Genomic DNA, 15,555 nt, shown 5'->3' with positions numbered 1-15,555 from the left:
CAAGAGTCATGTCCTTTAGTCAGTTCACGTTTACATTTAGAAAGACTTCTGTGACCTTCCTGCTAAGTGCATGAGTTGCTCCTTTAAGAGGAGGAATTGAGATGTTGATATTGATGTATTAATCTTTGACTCACAAGGACTGATTTCAATGGGGAGTCCTGCTTCAAAATCAATGGCATTATCTGGCTCAGAGCTTGCCCCGGAGGACCTATGCTACTCTTAGTGGACTTGAGCTTCATGAGGATAGAATATGAAGACATATGTGAAGAAGCAAAGGTTTCCACTCAGGATAAGAATAACTGGCATGTATCTCACCTTAACAACTGAAAAACAGTCTAATTGGGAATAATCCAATACAAAAAGTGCTCACATACAGGCAAAAAGAGTAGATACACATTTTAGGAGAAATGACTAGTCAAATCCCAAACATTTTAGACCTGAGTGCAATATTATACATAATGGGCCCAATTTGTCTCTGGTGTAATTCCGTTAATTTCAGTTAACACCAGGTATGGCTCATAGTTGTCATAATTAATGATAAACTTTTTGGAAAGAAGCCATATCTGTCAATAACATTGACACCCTATACTGAACAAACTGTATGTCACATAGAAAGAGAAAACTGTAAGGGTTCTGCTTATATAGGTTGGTTTGACACAATTTGTTCTTGACAAATCCATGCTGACTGTTACTTATCACCTTATTATCTTCTAGGTGTTTTCAAGCTGATTGCTTAATTATTTGCTCCATTATCTTTCCGGGTACTGGAATGAAGCTGACTGGTCTGTAATTTTCTGGTTTGTCCTTATTCCCCTTTTTATAGATTGGCACTATATTTGCCCCTTTCCAGTCCTCTGGAATCTCTCTTGTCTTCCATGACTCTTCAGAGATAATTGCTAATGGCTCAGATATCTCCTCAGTCAATTCCTTGAGTATTCTAGGATGTATTTGATCAGGCCCTGGTGACTTGTCTAAGTAATTTTAACTTGTTCTTTCCCTATTTTAGCTTCTGATCCTACCTCTTTTTCATTGGCATTCACTATGTGAGATGTCCAATTGCTATTAACCTTTTTGGTGAAAATTGAAACAAAAAAGTCATTTAACACTTCTGCCATTTCCCCATTTCCTGTTATTATTTTTTACACGTTCATGCCTACTAGACCCTCTAGCATCTGGCTGATTGTATGGCAAAATACTTCAGGGGCCAAACATATTCTGTAAGGCAGTCTTAAGAAGCACTGTCTGCCAAATGGTATGTTGAAAGTGAAGATCCTGGAGCTCTCAGTTTCTAAGAGGAATCTGCCAAAATCCTGCACATACATCTAATTTGCGGAATAATTTGGCTCCTACCATCTCAGACAACAGTTCACGTCTTGTGGTCAAGTGGAAGTGTTCTCTCTTTATGGTTTTTGTTCAGCTCCTTGGGACCCACTAAGGATTGAACCCAATCTGTTGGTTCTTCTATTCTGCATATGATACATTTGGAATTTTTGTGTAGTATGTACCACAGATTCTGTAGCTTCTCTTAACTGTATTGTGTATGTTACAGGGAGGCACCCATTTCCTGCTAATGCACGTTTATATGATGCTATTATTACTTTCATAACTGGTTGTATGTCATCTTTCTGTCTCTGTATTTAATTAGCCAATCTTCTGAGTTTTCAGTCTCCTCCATTATTATGCTTAAAAACAGCTCTTCCTCTTCACTTGAGGAATCTGTTTCTGCACTTAATAAATGCACTTTCCTGTTTTCTTTGCACATTTTAGCATAATGGTTGGGTTTATTACAATTTCTATATATTCGCCTGAATGCTGGGCATTTTCTAAGCTCATGCTGGCTGCTACATCACTGGCATTGTTTCCTGCTTTCCATGTTTCTCACCTTGGTCAGTGTAATTTCTGTGAACTTTTACCTTTAGCAAGGTTATGAGCGCTGTGCCTTTCTTTAGGCTTTTTATTTGTGTTTCTGTTTGTTCTGCTGTTTGGTATATACATATTGCCCTTTCTAGTGTCAGATACATCTCCTTGATAGTAACTATTCAGACTTTTTTATTGTTACAACCCAGGAAAATCTGGTCTTTAATGAGAGAGTCTTTTAATAGTCCATATTCACAGGTGTGACTTTTTAATATTAAGGCTGTGACAAACACCTCTATTATTTCCCCTTCGTTCTGCATGCTCGTGCTGAACATATATCTCTCACAAGTAACATTTTTTTCTAGGAACACAATGATCCTCAAATATTTTCATTATTTCTGCACAGCTTTCCTCTTTTGCCACTACCATCTGTATGGAATTCATTTTACACATCTAGGGCTTCTGGGTTTGACGTTGTCACTGTTAAGAGCTCATCCTCCAATTTGTTTGCCCTTGTGGCTTCCATATCCAGTTCAAATTATTGTTTGAACCTTTACTTTCCAGGCACATTCTGCATTTCCCCTGATTCTCAAGCTGGTGGGGGAGTTATTTGCAGTTGCACAGGCTCTGAAGCAGCCATTTCAATCTTACCTTTCTTACTGAGTCTGCCAGCATACTGTGCCTTCTACTTGCCTGGTGCCATGTGGTATCTTACTGATGAGCAGACTGGTGTCAAGATAAACCTTTTATTACGAACAGAAACTATATACAACAGTGAAGTAACAAAACTTCCTAATGCTCTGTGTGATTGCGGCTTGTGACTGCCCAGTATTGGGTTTCTTCTGTTTCTGTCCCAGCAGGATGTGTGTCACATGAAACCAAAGACTGCATCTAAAGTATGGAGAAAGTGTGGGATCTCTACGCTTCATGGAGGACTTATTCTGTAGCACAATGCCAAGCCGAGGGTGAATTATCTGGTCCAGTGTGTTCCGTTATTAATGCAGGGAACTGGTAGTCAAGATTCTTTTCCAGACTTTAGCACCAACTTGCTCGGAAACTTTGGTCAGGTCACTTAATCTTTCTGTGCCACAGTTAGCCCATGTATAAAATGGGGATAATATACTTACTCACCTAACAGCACATCATGAGGTTTAAATGATTTAGGAGTCAAAACTGTTTTGCCATCATCAGATGAAAGTCATTATGTAAGTGAAAAATAGGATTATAATCTGTTTAAGCAGAAGGGGGTGCACAATAGTAAAATATAATATTGTAATTCTTTTAGTATTCTATAAAAATATGTTATTTTAAAAATGTAAGTGATTACAGGAAGTGTCATTCTCTAGAAAAGAGAAGATAAAGAAAAATAGTAAGTAAGTCAGAAATAAATGGAGACGTATAGTGACAAATGAGGAAAAATAGAAGTAGATTTAAAAAAGGCATCATTTATGGGCTAACAGATGACTAAAGCAGTGAACTACATATAAATGTGGTACAACAATGACTTTGATGAGTCTTCATCACAAGTCTATGTGCTATAATTTATGACATAAAAAAGAACAAGGGGCTAAAGACAAGTTGCTTAACATTATGGAATTAATGAATTACGAAGAACAGCAAGAAAAGAGACAAATCTCAGTGCTTCTCAGTGAATGATAACTTTGGGCTAATCTTAAATATCCTGCTCGATTTGTCATTCCCTGGGCCTACTGAAGCTGTAGCTGATCTTTCCATTGGTCTCTCTGATACCCATGGTTATCATACAAAGGAATGTACAGCAAGGCTGTAACAGGCATGGAAGTGTGGAGGCAAGAGAGGTTATATTTTATTAATATCCACTATTGCAATAATTTTATCCATGTTAGTAGAAATGTGCTAATCCTCACATTTGTTGTAGCTCTTCACATTAAACTCATTTCTGACTTTTCTGAAATGGACATGTATTTTCAAATGTTAATTATAACTACCTCTGTGGTCAAAAGAAATAGAAACACTGTTTGCATATTCAAGTTAGCGATGCATAGTGCACACATTAGACACAAGAAGTCCTGCATCTTGGCAAGGGGTTAGACTAGATGACTTGTGGGCCCTTCTAAGCCTATGATTCTATGATTAGTTAAGATTTAAGGGTTGTTAGCCAATACCTATATGTGCGATGGAGTATACACCATATTAATTGGTTTTATGCACATGTTATTAATATAGTATACATTTTACATATATTAATGCTGGGAAATTATGTTAACTTATTGTATTATGCTCTCTTCACAATTTTGTTCACCCATGTCAAGTATCCCACAGTACTTTGCAAAGTTGAAGTCAGCTTTGGCATTAGAAAATAGGAAACCTGTCAGAGCCAAGATACTTAAATGGTGTGTCCGGCGCAGGCTGGGATATACCTCTGCTCCAACCAGTTTGGAATGTAGCATCCAAAACAGAGATAAGAGAAATATAGACAAAACAAGAAGTTAAGGAACTGTTATAAACTGGTGAATTTGGGGATGTGTAAAGAAATTTGTGTAACGTGTAAAATTGTACTAAAAATACTACTAGCTGAAATGAGTATCTTTTAAGCACACCTTCTGTGTAAGGTGAACATGCTGTGAGATAAGAATTGCTTCCCAGAAGGAGGATATGTATGTCTCCTTTTCGTATTGAACACTTTGTCTTTAGACAATATATTTGGCCAATTCAGTTATTTGGTCTCGGGAATATTCCTAAGAATGAATCATAGAATATCAGGGTTGGAAGGGACCTCAGGAGATTATCTAGTCCAACCCCCTGCTCAAAGCAGGATCAATCCCCAACTAACTCTTCCCAGCCAGGACTTTGTCAAGCTGGGTCTTAAAAACCTCTAAGGAAAGAGATTCCACCATCTCCCTTGGTAAGCCATTCCAGTGCTTCACCACCCTCCTAGTGAAACAGTTTTTCCTAATATCTAACCTAAACCTCTCCTACTGCAACTTGAGACCATTACTCCTTGTTCTGTCATCAGGTACCACTGAGAACAGTCTAGATCCATCCTCTTTGGAACCCTCTTTCAGGTAGTTGAAAGCAGCTATCAAATCCCCCCTCATTCTTCTCTTCTGCAGACTAAACAATCCCAGTTCCCTCAGCCTCTCCTCATAAGTAATGTGCTCCAGACCCCTAATCATTTTTGTTGCCCTCTGCTGGACTCTTTCCAATTTTTCCACATCCTTCTTGCAGTGTGGGGCCCAAAACTGGACACAGTACTCCAGATGAGGCCTCACCAATGCCGAATAGAGGGGAATGATCACGTCCCTCAATCTGCTGACAATGCTCCTACTTATACAGGACAAAATATATGACCCACGAGTGAGGTCAAACAATTGGCTACACCTTTTGAGTCAATAGGCTGGATATATTTTCATGGTTGTTCCTGTGATAACAGCTCTTCCAGATGCTTGTCTGGGACCCGTGCATATAAGTACTGAGTCCTTCCTGTGAGAGCAGCAGTCTATTTCTTTCTGGCTCCTTCTCCTCCAGTTCCCTTTGCTGTCTTTTCCTCCTGATTATGTCCAGTTGAAGCAGGATCAAAGATCCTTTAATAAAAGTTAGGAGGGAGGGCATCAATCCTGGCCATTAAACTGTGCCATGCATAGGTCTGTCAATATCGACAAATAACCTTTCTTCACACTTTATTACCATGCATATGATGTGAAGGATGACCATGAAAGCTGTGACTCATCACTTCCAGGAGAGTCAGAAACAAGAGGTTACTCATATCCTTTTGATATGCATACATGTTAGGAAGCCTGGTTATCCTTCCCAAATATAAATGAAGGGAGACACTTGTCAGTGATACTTCATTGTCTATCTGTGGTCATCATAGCACATGGACATCTATGGTTGCTTAAAGAAATAAGGGTCTTGCAGCTACTTGTGTGTTTTACATTTTTCACAAAAATCTCAGGGGTGCTTATGTTTCCCATATCATATCACCTACTGGCCCTCCTTCTAAAACTGTAAGTGGAATAACTTATTTTATTCTAAGATAAAATTTAAATGTCCTATAATCAATTAATAAGCATCACTGAGTGTTTTGTTTGATTGGAGCATTATTTCCTATTCAGTCTTTGCATCTGAACCATACAGTTTTGCTTTTTGGTTCTCACTCCCAAAATTCTCTTGAGAAGCCATACTTACCAGCTGAGAAGCATCCAACTGCCAGACATGTGTGTTTATTAAAAAGACTATCACTTTTGTGCTAACTTTGATTACCAGTTTCTACACTTAAAAATGAAAATGAAGCTGGCTGGAAAGCCAAACTGCTAGATATCTGAAATCATTACCCTGAATTATGTGAATTTCTTTTCTTCAATTCCCTCAAGTGGCATAGATTAATTTATAGAGTGTATGTTTTTAGCATCTGTGAAGTTCTCATGTGAGTAGTCGTACTGAGAATAAAGCTTACAGACTGAAAAGTGAATGAGGTAAAGTAGCCATTAAGAGGGTACTTCAAACATTATTCCCCTTAATGATTTTTGCACACCTGTATTTATGAACATCATTTTGGGGAGCAGGAGTGAAATGGGGGTAATTAGAAAAGATAATTTACTGACACAGTAGGAGATAATTGCACAGTCCACAGAAGCATAAAATGGCATGTAGAAACTGAGGGTAAGTTTTCAAGAGATTTGAGTGGGGCCAATTTGTATTCTCAAAATTTGCCCTCTCATAATGAATTGCAGTCATGAATCTGAACACTTGTCCTTCTGAGCACCTGATCTGCAACCAGCTACTTAGAAGCACAACTACTGTGATTTGTGTCCAAAATCCATTATGTAAACACAAATTTTCAGCAGAAAAAAAGGGGGGCAGTTCTTTTGAAAATTTTGCCTGAAAATACATATAATCACAGAAAATACATATAACCAATCAAAATACATATAGCCACAGTTGTTAATAGCCCAAATCCTGATCACCATTACAAAGTTCCTCTGAGTTGTTATGAGACCTCTGGTCTAGCTGATAGTTTGTTCTTTTCAGCATTTGTTTAACTATTGACATAACAGAACCACCAATCCGTTTCATGACTCCTGGCTCCCAATAACTGAATCATAAGCAGATGCCAACTTTCTGTATCTCATTCTGCCATTTAGCACCAGGCTTGCTAAATTCCTGGGGAATGGATCCATCAGGCAGTAAATTTGTTTTGGGCAAAATATAGCTATTTTGTGAATTATTTTTGTTAAAGAAAAGATTAAATGATCCAGCAAAATAGCTGTTCGAAGGGCTACAGCAAAGAAAAGTAAAAGGATGCAGGAATGCTAGTTTGAACTTCAGAGTCAATTGCTAATATTGCTTTTCTAGATATGGGGTAAGCATTTGAATTCTGCCTGGAGTTTAAAGGCTGGTAATACGAAATAGGACTTTGAAATGATATTTTTGTTGCTGTATGCAGTTTTGTTGGAAAACAAAAGAGGAAGCAGCCAGATGGTAATTCCTATCTTCATCTTATGAAAAATAAATTGCACAATTTTACTTCCATATAAAGTTCAGAGAGCTCATTATGGGCCACCTTTACACTGGTTAAATCACCCTCTACTCCATGACTAGCCCTAATGGTTCTAGAAGTGTGGGGATACCATAACAGATGAGTGCAGAACTAAGAGCTGGTTATTAAAATCTCACTCAGTCGTCACTCTAAATTCTGGGTGAAAGAATGGAGAGTTGAGATGCACATCTAAATCCTATCTATGTGCTAACCACTTGAATAGCCAATATATCTCATTTCAATAACTTCTTTAAATTATTATTACCTGTGTAATCCCACCTAGATTATGTAGAATGGACCAATTGTTGGTAATGAAATTATGCTGGGCCCAAAGTGAGTTTTGTGCTATTTGGCTGGAGATTCGGTTCTGCTGGCTGTCAGGGAAACTACTGTATAATTTTAAATTTAGTTTTTGTAACTTCTGCCATGGGCCCCTTTATCTCTGGACAGGTGTCCCTTTATGTTATTGTAGAAATCCATAAAATATTAATAATGATACTTGCGTAATGAGAAGAGGATCTGGTTCATTTTGTATATATAGCAATTGAAACATTATATTTATATAGCAGTTGAAACATGAAGGCATTTGGAGTCTGAAGATGTTTCTGTAAATTTGCATAGAAACCCTTAAAAGATTGGTCAGTGTTACTGAGCCAACACTTTAGATCTCTTTGGAAAATCTCACAAACAGGCTGGAGTCAGACTTTGCCTGAAATGGTAAAAGTTACATCATCCATGTCCTTTTTAATTTTAGCAACAAGCTTATTTCAATCAACACTAACAGGTGCTATTCTAAAGAGAATCAGTCAAGGTATTAAATTTCCTCTACATATGCAGCTGCAATAGCAAGTGATGTATGTTATTTTATTCAGCCTCAAACCGATTTTCTTTCACTTCTGGCAACTATGGGTTTTATCCATATTTCAATAACATTTAATGTACCTTAATCAAATAATTAGACAGAAAAGCATTTCATTAGATTCATTATATATAATGTGTATATATATATATATATATATATATATATGTATAATAATAAACACAAATTCTGTTGCATGAAGCAAAGTGCCATATGAAAAAGTCATTGGGCTTCTAGGATGGAATCCTCTGTTCAAAACCAGCCAGGCATTTATGACTATGCTGGACAGAGCACTGGAGAAAATACTACTCTATACTGTCAGGAGAATGGACATGATGACCTAGAGATTGTAACTCATGTAACTGTAGCCCATAGTTACATGAGTGCTCAGACCCGCTGACAGCAATTCCGGGCCCCAGGGCAGAACAGTCAAAGGGCCCCTGCTGGTGCCCAGCGAGCTGCCAGCTGCGCTGCTGGGTGGGCTCTTCCGGCATGGCCAGGGCTTCCACATGCCTGCTTGGCTGCCTTCGTCGCCACCGGTACCACCCCATGCGTGCCTAGAAGCATAAGACGCCGACTTCCAGATTTCCTGGGGGGTGCTCAACCCCCCGCTCTGTCCTAGCCCCCTTCCCCTAATGCCCAAACCCCGCCCCACCTCTTCCCACCCCAGCAGTGGCAGTCAGGGGCCCCAGGCCCTTTTAAATCACCTGGGACCCTGGACAATTGCCCCCTTTGCCACCCCATCGGCAGGCCGGTGAGTGCTCCTGTTGGTTTCTGTGGGAACACTTGTGTAAATTAGAGTTGCTGGATCAGGCCCCAAATATGTCTTTTCCACCTCTAGAATCCTTGACTCACTATATATGCATTGCCTTTGAGAATAGCATGTTAGTACATGTCTCATTAAATACGTGTAGGGGAGGCTAGTAGTTGTTCAGATCTCTGTTCATCCCAAAATATTAGAGAGAGGACTAACTGGTGCTACTTAGCCACTGACCCAATAATGGTGTAGTGTGGAGCTGTAATGTCCTAGGTGAAACTTTGGGAAGTTCCTCAGCAAGGCACATTCCCTTCCTAATCTGCCTGATATGCAGGAAGATTGTGCTGGGTGCAATCATATTTGTGATGATGCAACCTACTCATTCTGGATCCACTAGCATGCTCTGTGGAGGTTAAGCAAGTGTATGGTCCCATCCACTCTGAGATGATGTGTGCCCCTGGGGGCAGACAGAAGGACTTGGATTGTGACAAAACCTTGTGTAGATTGTGCAGTATAATAGACTCTTAGTGCTTTCCCAGCCCTTCAGAGCTGCTCAGATATCGTTTTGTTTGACAATTCCCATGGAAAATCAATTTAAATGTTTCTAAAGGAATATTTTTTTACAATGGAAATTTTCACAAGGAAAAAAGTTGCTATTTTCTAACCACATCTAGTCTTTAGTGTGTAAGTTACTTCTTTACTGAAAAAAGCAACAGAGGGTCCTGTGGCACCTTTAAGACTAACTGAAGTATTGGAGCATAAGCTGTCGTGGGTGAATGCCCACTTCATCAGACGCAAGTAATGGAAATTTCCAGAGGCAGGTATAAATCAGTATAGAGATAATGAGGTTACTTCAATCAGGGAGGGTGAGGTGCTCTGCTAGCAGTTGAAGTGTGAACACCAAGGGAGGAGAAACTGCTTCTGTAGTTGGATAGCCATTCACAGTCTTTGTTTAATCCTGATCTGATGGTGTCAAATTTGCAAATGAACTGGAGCTCAGTAGTTTCTCTTTGGAGTCTGGTCCTGAAGGTTTTTTTTGCTGTAAGATGGCTACCTTTACATCTGCTATTGTGTGGCCAGGGAGGTTGAAGTGTTCTCCTACAGGTTTTTGTATATTGCCATTCCTGATATCTGACTTGTGTCCATTTATCCTCTTGCGTAGTGACTGTCCAGTTTGGCCAATGTACATAGCAGAGGGGCATTGCTGGCACATGATGGCATATATAACATTGGTGGACATGCAGGTGAATGAGCCGGTGATTTTGTAGCCGATCTGGTTAGGTCCTGTGATGGTGTTGCTGGTGTAGATATGTGGGCAGAGTTGGCATCGAGGTTTGTTGCATGGGTTGGTTCCTGAGTTAGAGTTGTTATGGTGCGGTGCGTGGTTGCTGGTGAGAATATGTTTAAGGTTGGCGGGTTGCCTGTGGGAGAGGACTGGCCTGCCTCCCAAGCAGGGCCGGCTCTAGGATTTTTGCTGCCCAAAGCAAAAACAATTTTGGCCGCCCCCCCCCCCATTTAATTACCCCACCCCTGGCCCCGCCTCAACTCCGCCCCTTCCCCAAATCCCCAGCCCTGCCTCCTCCCGCCAAGCTCTCAAGCCTAGGAGGGAAGGAGGGAGGGAGGGAGGGGGAGAAGCGGCGCTGCGCCCAAGGTCTGTGATTGTTTTGCTGATGCCTAGAGCCGGCCCTGCTCCCAAGGTCTGTGAAAGTGAGGGATCATTGTCCAGGATGGGTAGTAGATCCCTGATGATGCGTTGGAGAGGTTTAAGCTGAGGACTGTGGGTGATGGCCAGTGGAGTTCTGTTGGTTTCTTTTTTGGGCCTGTCTTGTAGAAGGATGCTTCTGGGTACACGTCTGGCTCTGTTGATTTGTTTCTTTATTTCCTTGTGTGGGTATTGTAGTTTTGAGAATGCTTGGTGAAGATCTTGTAGGTGTTGGTCTCTGTCAGAGGGGTTGGAGCAGATGCGATTGTACCTCAGCCCTTGGCTGTAGACGATGGATCGTGTGGTGTGTCTGGGGTGGAAGCTGGAGGCATGAAGGTAGGCGTAGCGGTCGGTGGGTTTTCGGTATAGGGTGGTGTTAACGTGGCCATCGCTTATTTGTACTATGGTGTCTAGGAAGTGGCCCTCCCGTGTAGATTGGTCCAGGCTGAGGTTGATGGTGGGGTGGAAGCTGTTGAAATCATGGTGGAATTGTTCCAGGGTCTCCTTCCCAGGGGTCCAGATGATGAAGATGTCATCAATGTAGTGTAGGTAGAGAAGGGGCGTGAGTGGACGAGAGCTGAGGAAGCGTTATTCCAGGTCAGCCATAAAAATGTTGGCATATTGTGGGGCCATGCGGGTGCCCATGGTGGTGCCACTGGTCTGGAGGTATATATTGTCACCAAATTTGAAATAATTGTGCTTGAGGATAAAGTCACAGAGCTCAGCAACAAGTTGTGCTGTGTCATCATCAGGGATACTGTTCTTGACAGCTTGTATTCCATCTGTGTGTGGGATGTTTGTGTAGAGAGCCTCTACATCCATGGTGGCTAGGATGGTGTTTTCTGGGAGGTCACCAATGCATTGTAGTTTTCTCAGGAAATCAGTGGTGTCACGGAGATAGCTGGGAGTGCTGGTGTCATAGGGTCTGAGTAGGGAGTCCACATATCCAGACAGTCCTTCAGAGAGAGTGCCAATGCCCGAGATGATGGGGCATCCAGGATTTTCAGGTTTGGTCTTTAATGAAGTAGATCTAAGGGACTGTGGGCCTGATTCCTCAATGCCTTGCACCCTTTCCATCCAGATATCCTGGATAAGGGGAGAGGAAAAGGGTACCATTCAGATCTGCTAACATTTTTCATCCAATTTGCGTGGGTGTGAATGATTGTACGAAGTTCTGGGCAATGGTGAATTGGGCCCATAGAGTCTCTCTTGCACCACATATGGCCTTAGAATCAGCCCCAAGAATTTAAAACTATGTTGGCCTTTATCTCACTTAAATAATCCAGGTGATCTTCTCCAGGATTCAGTGCTAACTGTTACCTCACTAAAGAAGCAAGCTGAGTAAAACAAAAAATGACTTGGCTGCAAATTTAACCATCTCTGGTTAAAATAAATTCCATGTGCAAATAAAATAAATAAATTCCTTGAGACTAACAACCTGAAGAGCTGGGTCTACCAGAAATCAGAATCCCACTATAAACTCAAGAATTTAATTTATCTTTTTACTAGCAAACCGTGACTTTATCACATATATCAGCCAAGGTTTTCCCATAGACATTTCATAAACTGTGAGTTTCAGAAATGAAGCACTGTAAAAGCATGCTGTCCTTTTACAATTTAAAGCCCTGTGTTGTGCTTCTTTCTTTTGGCTGGAAGAACATGCTGCCCACCATAGAACTAATTTCAAAAGAAATATATCTGTTTTTTAAACTTTCTCTCTCTTTCTAGTTTTAGCATTCACACCGATGGCTTTTTCGTCAACACTATTTCTAGGCTCATTTCAGGTTTATGTAATCATAGAAATGTAGGGCCAGACAAGACCTGCAGAAGTCCAGTCCAGTCCTCTTCACTGTGGCAGGACCAAGTAAACCTAGACCATCTGTACAAGGGTTTGCCGGGGCTCGAGCCACTCTGGGGCAGCGGGGAGCCACACCAGCTCCCTACACACAGTTGATGTTCGGGGAATTAGTCTGGCCACGGGGTCTTGCTCCGCAGCACTTGCGGTACTGGAATAAACACCGTAAGCCCAGGCCCTGGGTCAGGGCGGGGAAACAAGGAGTCTGGTCCTCAGGCAGGGCTGAGCAACCACAATACAATAGCAATAGGCCCAGGCCCAGGCCCTGGGTCAGGGTGGGGCAGCAATGAGTCCAGGGCTCAGGCCCTCAGGCAGCGTTGAGAAGTAACAGTAGACCCAAGCCTCCACAGGCCTTGGAGAGGGGGAGACTGCCACCCAACTCGTGGGTGGCAGAAGACCCGCTGCTGTGTCAGTGGGGATCCTTGCCGCAACACACTGACATGGGCTCTGGTAGTGCTCCAGCCAGACTAGGGTCGACTGCCCCCAGGCTACTTCCAGACTCCCCCTCGGTTAGTACCTGGGTCAGGGTGTTGTCCTCTGGGGGTCCAGCACTGTAGGTTCTTCGGGGTAGTGGGCGAGCGGCAGGCCCAGCAACTCCTCCGGGTAGCGGGTGCAGGGCAGGTCCGGCAACTCCTCTGGGTAGCGGGCGCAGGGTAGGCCCGGCAACTCCTCTGGGTAGCGGGCGCAGGGCAGGCCTGGCCAGTCCTGGTGGCTGCCTTGGGCTGCGGGGTTTTCCCAGTCGCAGACTAGGCTGGAGGCGTCTGGCCTCTCCGGTGGCTGGGGCCTTACTGAGCTCTGAGGGCGAGCCTTTATACTCTGAGGGGCGGGCTCAGAGCTCCCTAGCTCCACCCACTCCGGCCTCCAGATGGGCTCTTTCCTCTCCGGGGTGGCGGGAGCCACACCGCCTCACTACACCATCCCTGACAGGTGTTTGTCCAACGTATTCTTCAAAACCTCCAGTGATGGGGATCCCACAACCTCCCTTGGAAGCCTATTCCAGAGCTTAACTACCCTTATAGTTAGGAACCTACTATCCAACCTAAATCTCCCTTGCTGCAGATTAAGCCCATCACATTTTGTTCTACCTTCAGTGGACAGGGAGAACAATTGATAACAGTCCTCTTTATAACAGCCCTTAACATGTTTAAAGACTATCAGGTTCCCCCTCAGTCTTCTTTTCTCAAGACTAAACATGCCCAGTTTTTTTAACCTTTCTTCATAGGTCAGGTTTTCTAAACCTTTTATCATTATTGTTGTCTCCTCTGGACTCCAAATTGTCCACATCTTTCCTAAATTGTACTGCCCAGAACTGCATACAGGTCTCCATCTGAGTCCTCACCAGTGCCGAGTGGGAAAATTATTGCCTGTGTCTTAAATACAACATGCCTTTTCATATACCGCTGAATGATATTATCCTCATTTGCAGCTGCATCGTGTTGTTGACTCATATTTGATTTGTGAACCATTATAATCCACAGATCCTTTTCAACGGTTTTACCAGTGAGCCGATTAGTACCCATTTTGTAGCTGTGCATTTGATTTTTCCTTCTTAAAAGAAGTACTTTGCACTAGTCTTTATTGAATTTCGTCTTATTGATTTCAGATCATTCTTCAATTTTCAAGGTAATTTTGAATACTAATCCTTCCCTCCAGAGTGCTTGCAATCCTTCCCCACTTGTTGTCATCTGCAAATTTTATAAGCATACTCTCCACTCCCCTATCCAAGTAATTAATGACCCTTGCTGGACCCCACTATATACACCTTTCCAGTATTTCTAGGCTCATTTCAGGATTCTTCTTGCAAACATTTTCTATCTTTCAGGTTTTTTCTCTTTACAAGGTTGCCTGGTCCTCCTTTTCTCTCACCCTCGGTTTTATCTTTATTTAATATGCCAGTAATAATCCCTTTCTCGCTGTTTCAAGCAACAATATTTATTAAAGAATTCTCTGAGACTCTTTCAAAGGCTTCCTAGTACTTTACAAATAATATCTATACTACCACATCGGTTACACTGTACTTTAATCACATTCTTTCCCCATTGTGGCTATTGCAATACAACCAATGTGTCTCATTATGTCCGGAGGTGGTAGGATTTGGTATAACTTGATGATCTCTAATTGGGGATGATTGGCAAATGGGACCACTTTTTTTTTTTTTAAAGAATCCTGCATGTATGTGAGTAAAATATGCAAAGAGTGGCTTTCAGCTGAGAGTTTAGCATAGCTCCAATTGACTTGGCCCTGATGGAGACTCTCTTTTGACTCACCTCATACATACGCTATCTAAGGACCACAAGTATCCTAGATTGAGGGCTGACTGCTGTAATGAGGCGCAGTATGTACATACAAGTTCAGCCGCTGGAATGAAGACTCTGTTGATTTGTTTAATCCACCATAGAGTCGAGTCATCAGCTTGCTTTTTTCCCCCTTGTCTGTCGGGCAGCAATAGGGGCCATGTTGGTTATATGACACATACTATCTATTTATACATAGCCCTGTCACTTGGGGGGAAACAACCTCATAATTTATGGGACAGTAGGAATATTACTGTCCCCACTGTGTGTGACACAAGCTCCCTCTTTATGCACAAGTACAAAGCCCCCCTCCCTTCTCTCCTCATACAAATCCCACTTTGAACAATCATATCGTCCATGCTGCCCTCAAACACGTTAGTTAAATACCTACTTCACCTCACCATAATTATATTGTTCGGGGGTGGGGAGAGAATGAGAATTACAAATTAAAAATAAAAGACATCTAATGTGAACTCCTCCCTCAGCGTCTTATTTTATCATCTCACGTCGATGGTAAGCTCCTGAGGGCAGGGCCTGAGTTCTTACGTCTTGCACATCACCAAGCACACTGCTAGTGTTTCAATAGCAACAAACAAAAATGCACATAACTTGCCTTGAGAATTTAAGATTACAACACTGTCTATGGTACATGACAACTTCATCTGCACAACGCTTCGGGGCAGGGGCGTGGTATGCTCCTTCCTTTGGAAAGC

Source organism: Malaclemys terrapin, chromosome 2 (assembly GCF_027887155.1).
Source record: "Malaclemys terrapin pileata isolate rMalTer1 chromosome 2, rMalTer1.hap1, whole genome shotgun sequence".
Classification (NCBI taxonomy): domain Eukaryota; kingdom Metazoa; phylum Chordata; order Testudines; family Emydidae; genus Malaclemys; species Malaclemys terrapin.
Note: the sequence above shows the minus strand (reverse complement) of the source record.